The sequence below is a fragment of the Mauremys reevesii genome, linkage group 2, assembly GCF_016161935.1.
Source record: "Mauremys reevesii isolate NIE-2019 linkage group 2, ASM1616193v1, whole genome shotgun sequence".
Classification (NCBI taxonomy): Eukaryota; Metazoa; Chordata; order Testudines; family Geoemydidae; genus Mauremys; species Mauremys reevesii.
The window spans coordinates 7,129,674-7,137,317 of NC_052624.1; the positions used below are offsets into that span (position 1 = coordinate 7,129,674).

A 7,644-nucleotide genomic window follows, 5' to 3' on the forward strand; every position below is an offset into this window, starting at 1 on the left:
CTTGTTGTAATCATCCTCCCAATTTTATAGATGGGAGACAGACAGACAGACTTGCCCAGTCTGTGACAGAGCCAAGAAGTACACTCTCTTCTCTTCAGGGCTAGTCCCCTGTCCTAACCGCGAGACCGACCTGCTTCTTTAGAAGTAGCTCTCATCTTGCCTGTTCACAAATGCAAGTGGTCTTCCCTAGTTCAGCCGCCCACACAAGGTACATCAATGGACGTTGTGGGCATTCAGCACCTCTCTCATTCATTTCCCTACTGGTATTTCCCATGTCCACTGGAGCTTTCACCTGTGCACCCATTCTTCTTTAAAAGGGGTTTTCCACAACCCCAAGACGTGGGTGTGAAGCAAGCCTTTTTGCTGATGTCCTTTCTAAGGTGCCATCACAGGGTTGCATTACTGTTTACACACCACCGTGGGACAAATATAACCCAGTATAACAAATCATGTAGCTTTTCATGGCTCAAATGGAAAATGGCTTGAAATGAAACTTTCCAGTGTGACAGTGTTCTGTGGTGCAGGGCACATTGATTTGCTGCAAGTGACTGTGAAGCATAGGCGATGTCTGCAACATCTAATACACATATATTTTCAGATTGGTGGACAGGGGATTTAACCACACAAGACCTAGTTATCCACACAGCAGAATCAATGTTCTTCTCAGCATCATTTCCTGGATTCTTCACCACACGTCCATAAAGAACATTGGAAACAAGTGTCTGCTCCCAGATAGTAGCAGGTAACTACTGTAACTTGTGGAGACAAAGGGAAAGCTTTGTATGTGTGTGCTAATATTTTGACCTTGCTCTGCAGTCTGTATATTTCCTAATGCAGAACACGGTTCTAGTGCAAAGGTTCAAGATGGCATACAGTTATGAAGCATTTTAATAACCAACGTAGGGTTATTAACGTAGGGACAGGGTAGGACAAGCCCTCTGCACTACAGTGGATGCCAGTAAAAACTAGGGTCTAGATTTTCAAGAATGCCCAGTGATGCCCAGTGCCCTTGTCTCAATTTTTGTGTGTCCAACTTGAGACCTTAAAGGAGCCTGATTCTCAGAGTTTGGATGCTCAGGATTTTCTAAAAATTATGACCCTTTAAGGAGTCACCAGGAAAATGTAGCTACACCAAATCACTAGTCACTTTTTGAAATGCACTTTTTGACATTGACCATGCTATTATCTATATGCAGAATTAGAGACTCTGAATACTTCAGTAAACATCACTATTGTGGTTGGTAGACTTGCAGGCTTCCTTGCTGTCATTTATATAACAGTAGCACTTAGAGCATCCAACTGAGATCAGGGCCCCAGTTGGTAAGTGGTTTACATACACATAGTATGAGCCAGCACTAAAGACAGGTACCAAACAAACGAAGTCTTATTAACCCCATTTTAAAGATGGGGAATTGAGGCAGAAAGAGATGAAGTTACTTGTCTCAGCTCACACAAGAAGTCTGTGGCAGAGTTCGGAACTGAACATAGGTCTCAAGTTACAAGCCTATGCCTTAACCAAAGGATCTCCTATTCTTTTCAATGGTGCCAACATTACCAAGGCCATTTCTTAAGACCACAACTTGACTTCATTGTGGGAGGCGTTCACATGGGTTACGACAATCATCAAGACATGATTGTTTATCTAACGTTTTGAGCATCTTTATTCTACCACTAGCTCTCACAAAATCAGTCTTTCTGTTGAGATTTGCATCGCTTGGGTTCTGCCTGGCCTGGAATTACCCTTTCACTTACACATCCTGCAGCACACTGGGATTTCCTCTTCACGTTACAACCAGGAAGCTCAGAGAGAGAGAGAGAGAGAGAGAGAGAGTGTGTGTGTGTTTAAATCACAGAAGTAAAGCAACTATTTCAATCGTCAAAACCCAGTCAGGTCAGATTTGTTTTGCTTCTGATTTTAGTCAAACCAATTTATCTGATTGCTCGTTGCTCCCCTTCTTTGTTTTCCCTCATTTTGACACTGTACCCGTCAGGGTTTCCTACAGATACAAGGAGAACTGGAGCTTGTCGTGATAGCAGCACCATGTATGTGTTCTCATGAAGGTCCCTCAGCTGTCCTTCCCTTTCACCGTTGTCTGTTTTCATCACTTGGGGCCCAGTTCTGCCACCCCAACTCACGTTCAGCAGTACCTCACTGAGTTTAGTGTCATTGATTTTAAATGGGTGTGACTGCAAAGACAGGTGCTATTTAACATGCCAAGGTGGCAATACACTAACATTGGCTAGATGGTGACCCGCCTGTGTCAGAGACTGCTGGCCTGTAGCAAACAGAAGCACGACCCCTGGGGGAATGATGGGGAGGGATCTTGGTATGATTCCCTCCTTAGACCCTATTCGGTACAGGAGGTAGTATGCTGCTACTGGCCTTTGTCGGTCACAGATTGCTACCCCCTCTCCTCTCGCTGAGCTGGCTCACTTTGAGATGAGAATAGGCAAGGCTCTGCCCACCTGCTCAGGTTGGAGGGAAACACACCCAGATCTAAGATCCACGTAAACTTCATAGAGGTGTTGATGGATGGGATGGCTTATTCTCTCCTTCCACCTGTGTATATGCACATACTGCAAGCCGGGGCATTGTATGCCTCGTAGATTGCAAGCTGCTCAGTGCAGGCACTTTGTCTCTTTACCACATCAGCGGGATTGTATAAGCAGTGATTGCTAGACCTCCCTCCTCCAGTGAGCATCTGCTCCCATACTTTAACATTGCAAGCGTTCCAGATACCATATTATAATCCTGGAAGCGCTTGCATTTAATGAGCTCGTAATGCACGTCTGTCATAGAGTGTTGATTTACATAGGTTACCTCCACAGGTATGGTTAGCGTGAATAATTATTGCTGTGTCCTTATTCCTACTCCTGCATAAGAACAGGTGTACCTATGTGGCATGGTAACAGGTCAGGATGAGGGAACTGGTAGGAATAATACAGGAATTGATCCAAACCAAAGCCAACAACTCTTCCCCCTTGCTTCCCCCCCCGCTCTCTTCTTAAATTTAGTTCCCTTACATACATTTCATGTGAATTTAACATTGATGAAAGGTACCAGACAACCTGGAGACTGAGGGCCTGATTCTCAGTTATGATGCTTCTCTGTCAAAAAAGGTGTCTGAAATTTTTCAACTGGCCCTGCTCAGCAGTGCATGGCTGCTCCTCACGTGCTCAACTGCTGTAACCACAGTGCCCATTTGGAAAGGAGTAACTTGGCAGAAGGGCAGCCTCCCTTTTTCCCAGTCAGAATCGGAGTATGTGTTCCTCTAACTCAGTGGGTCTCAACCTTTCCAGGCTACTGCCCCCCTTTCAGGAGTCTGATTTGTCTTGTGTACCCCACGGTTCACCTCATTTCAAAACGACTTGCTTACAAAATCAGACATAAAAATACAAAACCGTCAGAGCTCAGTTACTGAAAAATTGCTGACTTTCTCCTTTTGTCTGTACGAAATGTGAGTTTGCACTGACTTCGCTGGTGCTTTTTGAAAACTAGGCAAATCTCTAGATGAGTTCATGTACCCCCTGGAAGACCTCTGCATACCCACAGGAGTACGCATACCCCTGGTTGAGAACCACTGCTCTTCTATTCAGTTCTACATTACAACATCTGCACATATCCTACCACACAGAATCAAGGCCAAAACACAGCTGTATTGCTAACCTGGTGGAGTGGTATTGGCCTGTTTTCCTGCCAAGGTTTTTGAGTGGGTCAGGAAAAGCTGGGCACAGCTCCAGTGGTTGAAACATTCAGTCATCAGCAGTGGGATGGTGGGGAGGGGGAGGCAGCGAGAAGGACCCTACTACATCCTTGCTGACTCACAAAGCAGCATTCATGAAGGAGCTGCTCTGTTCGGGTGAGTTCTCCTGTACTGAAGGTTGGCGAATAGTGGTACCTTGCCTGGAGTTTTGAATCTCTTTGCGGCACACAGCTACCCAGGTTCTGGGCAATTTATACAACAAGGTACACTAAGTACTATTGATTTCCATTAGCATTGGTGACATTACCCAGGGTACAATCTCGACTGATGGACAGCTGTGTCCCCTCAATTCTCTATCCTGGAGGGCCTTTTACACTGCTTTGCTGTGAGAGCCACCACTCCTGGTCTGCCCACACACAACCTCCAGCATGTGAGTTACTCCTGGTTATACTGTGGGAGTGCTATAGCCAGCCACTCATGAATTACACTACAGGGTGACACCAGCAAACTTCCAGTCCCAAACTTTCCCCCAGAAATGTGCATCTTGTACTGCCCAGCACCCTCCTGGACAACACAAGTTCATATAAAGTCCGTAATTTCATTAACAGAAAAGGACATGCACAAATCATGTTAATCCAAATGAACTTTCCCAAACTCTTCAATTCAAACACATTGTTTTAGATAAAACAATAAAACAAATGTACTAACTTACAGCAGGATGGATTTTAAGTGACTACAAGTAATAAGGCATAAAAGTCAGAATTGACGACAAAGAAATAAAAGGTAAAATGCAACTAATACCTAATTTAACAAACTACATGAATTCAAAGCAAAAGTCTCTCTCACCACAAGTTCCAACAGTCTTACTGACTGGATCTTTCAGTTAGGATCTCTCCCCAGTCCAATGCTGCTCCTTTGTTCTTTAAGTACTTTTGATAGCGTCAGTGAAGAGAAAGGGAGAGATGATTTGGGGTATTTACTCTCTCCTCTTATATCCATTTATTTTCCACAAGAATCATCTCCAGCTGAGATTCAGGAGACAGAAAGTCTGTGTGGACAGGAACCTCAAGCTGTTTCTTTGTTCAAGATGTAGATTTGTGGCCCCTGCTGTAGAGTGGTTACTTAATCAGGTGATGGTCCATTTGATCTTGTTGACACCTGACTGAGGCATTGGCTAGCCTTAGTCTCTGAGGAACTGGGTTTGTGACTGCCCTCCAAAAAATGTTGTAACAGGTCTCAGAATTTTCACAGAATGGAATCTTATAACTTTACATACAATGTTGCCACAAATATTTTATCAAGACAATAATGATCAGCAAATCACGAGTTTTCAAATGATACCTCACCAGGCATACTTTGTACAAGTTTTCCCATAATCCTCTAAAAGAGAACATAGAGATACAGACTGTCACGCCATTTCATAAGACTCTTCTCTTCTCACCTCATGCAAATAATAAATTAAAGAAAGAAAGAAAGAAAGAAAGAAAGAAAGAAAGAAAGAAAGAAAGAAAGAAAGAAAAAAAATATTTTGGTTTAAAAAAGGAATAGTAATAAAGTACCGGCCCCCTGCTGACATTCCTTGGCTGCGTACATTTTAGTGTGACATCTATGTATCGTGGTGACTTAAGAGGACCAGTAAAGTACAGGGAAACCATAAGCCTTAGCAGGAAACATCACTGGACTTGTGGCAGACATTCCCAGGCTGAACCTCAGCTCTGGATGCTGGCAGGTCTGGAAGGAAACTTGTGGCTTACTAGCTGCAAGTCATTAACGGATCACCAGAGTCTTCTGCTAGGTTGGGCTGGAGGCCAGCCTGACAAGAAAACAGAAGGCCTCACATCCATCAAACCAAATGAACGTATGTGAGAGGGAAAGACTTGTCTCCTTTAAAGAGAGGGAGGAAATCAAAAGGTGGACGAGTATTAGAGGGACATGCATCAGAGGAGAAATCGCCTCTTGACGTGTTCCAAGATGCAACTTCTACCCACTCTACTAACTATTTGAGGTACTTATGTATGACCAGTGTTAGCTGAGCTCCTCACAACACCCCTGGGAGATACGGCAGTGCTGTTCTCCCTATTTTACAGCTGGGGAATGGAGGCACAAAGAGCTTAAGTGCCTTATCCAAAGTCACACAGGAAATCTATGGCAAAGCAAGGCCTTGAATCCAAGTTTTCTAAATTCTATGCTACTACGCTCATCACTGGAGCATTGCTCCTCTCCACAAAAAAGAGACCCACAAAAGGTCCAGAGCTTTAATTTCTATAAGCACTGAGAAATATGGATGCTTATATAACCACCCAGCTAAATCACCTACTGGCCCTGAACCGCGCCCTTTCTGGAGATAATAGCACAACTGTATTCCTTCAGCTAAACAGCCACCTCCATCAGCTTTAAGGCAGTTATGTACTCAAAAGCCTCTAGTATCAGAGGGGTAGCCATGTTAGTCTGGATCTGTAAAAGCAGCAAAGAGTCCTTTGGCACCTTATAGACTAACAGACGTATTGGAGCATGAGCTTTCGTGGGTGAATACCCACTTCGTCGGATGCATGTCACCCACGAAAGCTCATGCTCCAATACGTCTGTTAGTTTATAAGGTGCCACAGGACTCTTTGCTGCTTCAAAAGCCTCTGTGTATGATCTCACCACGGGAGGGACCAAGAGCCACACTACGTTAGTGTGGGATACACTGACCTGTCTATCTGAACTTCCTTCAGTACCACTCAACTTCTCAGGTGCGTACCACTGTGCTGAAAATCTCAACAGCACACCCACTATTCTCACTGGAAAATATTTCCTGATTCTAGGTATGGTCCAAATAACATAAGCCTAATTTTCCATTGCCCCACAACGTTTTGTCATTCACACCTGTGCAAAGGGAGTATAAAATGCTGCTATTCTGATCTGGTAGCATATCACATCTGCTTTGCATACGTGCATTTGGCTGCACAAGGTGCCGGGGAAAGAGGAATAAAGATGTGGAACCCAAGAGTCTTCCTTAAAGTATCTTTGCCCTTTCACTTTCTGATGGAAACAGGAAGTGCAGAGGCATGTAGAAACGGGAAAATGTAAGCATGGAATAAGTAAGCATTATGATTTATTATTATTTCATCAAGTATTGTATTCCACACACAGAGAACAAAACACATTCTTTGTGTCTAAAGTAACTTACACTTTAGAGTTAGAAAGACAATGCCAAAAGAGAACATAAGTAAAGTCTCCAGGAGAGAGCACAGTGTGTGTTTCTTCTCTGTGTCAGGCTGCAGTATCGCATAGAACAAAATGGCTGCCATCTCTGCAAAAGTGCTTAGGGATTTAAAGGTACAGTACACAGATATAAAGGCATCTAAGCTTCAATCTACATATATCATATTAAGCATTAGCAACATACAAAGAGACAAAAGAAAACATGTTTCCTGAACTCTTGAGCTAATAATCTAAATGGACTATAAATACAAGCACTCTGGCAGACACAGAGGAAAGTTCTGTTTTGGGGTTGATATTTCATTCCTTTTTTCATTGTACTGTGAGTGGGTGACAGCATCTTTACTGAGGTGGATTAGTGTTTGTAGGAATAACAGGGCACACTGGCTCTTTAAGATGGGTTCCAGGCCTGAAACCTCAAGAAAAGAAGAGCTTCAAGAAAGATTAGAAAACATGCCTTATTGTGACTGAGTCCCTTGAGTCTATCTCGCTTACCAAAGAGGCGGTTAAGGGGTGACTTGACCTACCTGGGGTAAAAATATTTGAGAATGGGCTCTTCAAAGGAGCAGGCAAAGGTATAACATGATTCAGTGGCTGGAAGTTGAAGCGAGACAAACTGAGATTGGAAATAAGGTGTACATTTTAAACAGTGAGAGTAATTAAGCATTGGAAAAAATGTACTGTGGGCCATCAGGGATTCTCCATCACTGGCCATTTTTAAATCAAGGCTGGATGC

The 7,644-nt window shown here is 43.5% G+C and overlaps 1 long non-coding RNA gene across 1 annotated transcript; it reads right to left on the reverse strand.

Moving 5' to 3' along the window:
• Positions 1-1,674: 1,674 nt before the first annotated feature.
• LOC120396880 lies at positions 1,675-4,599 on the reverse strand. Its single transcript, XR_005593506.1, has 3 exons — positions 4,551-4,599; positions 3,668-3,946; positions 1,675-1,800 (listed from the first exon to the last, which is right to left on the reverse strand). It is a non-coding gene; the product is annotated as an uncharacterized LOC120396880 (long non-coding RNA).
• Between the last annotated feature and the right edge of the window lie 3,045 nt (positions 4,600-7,644).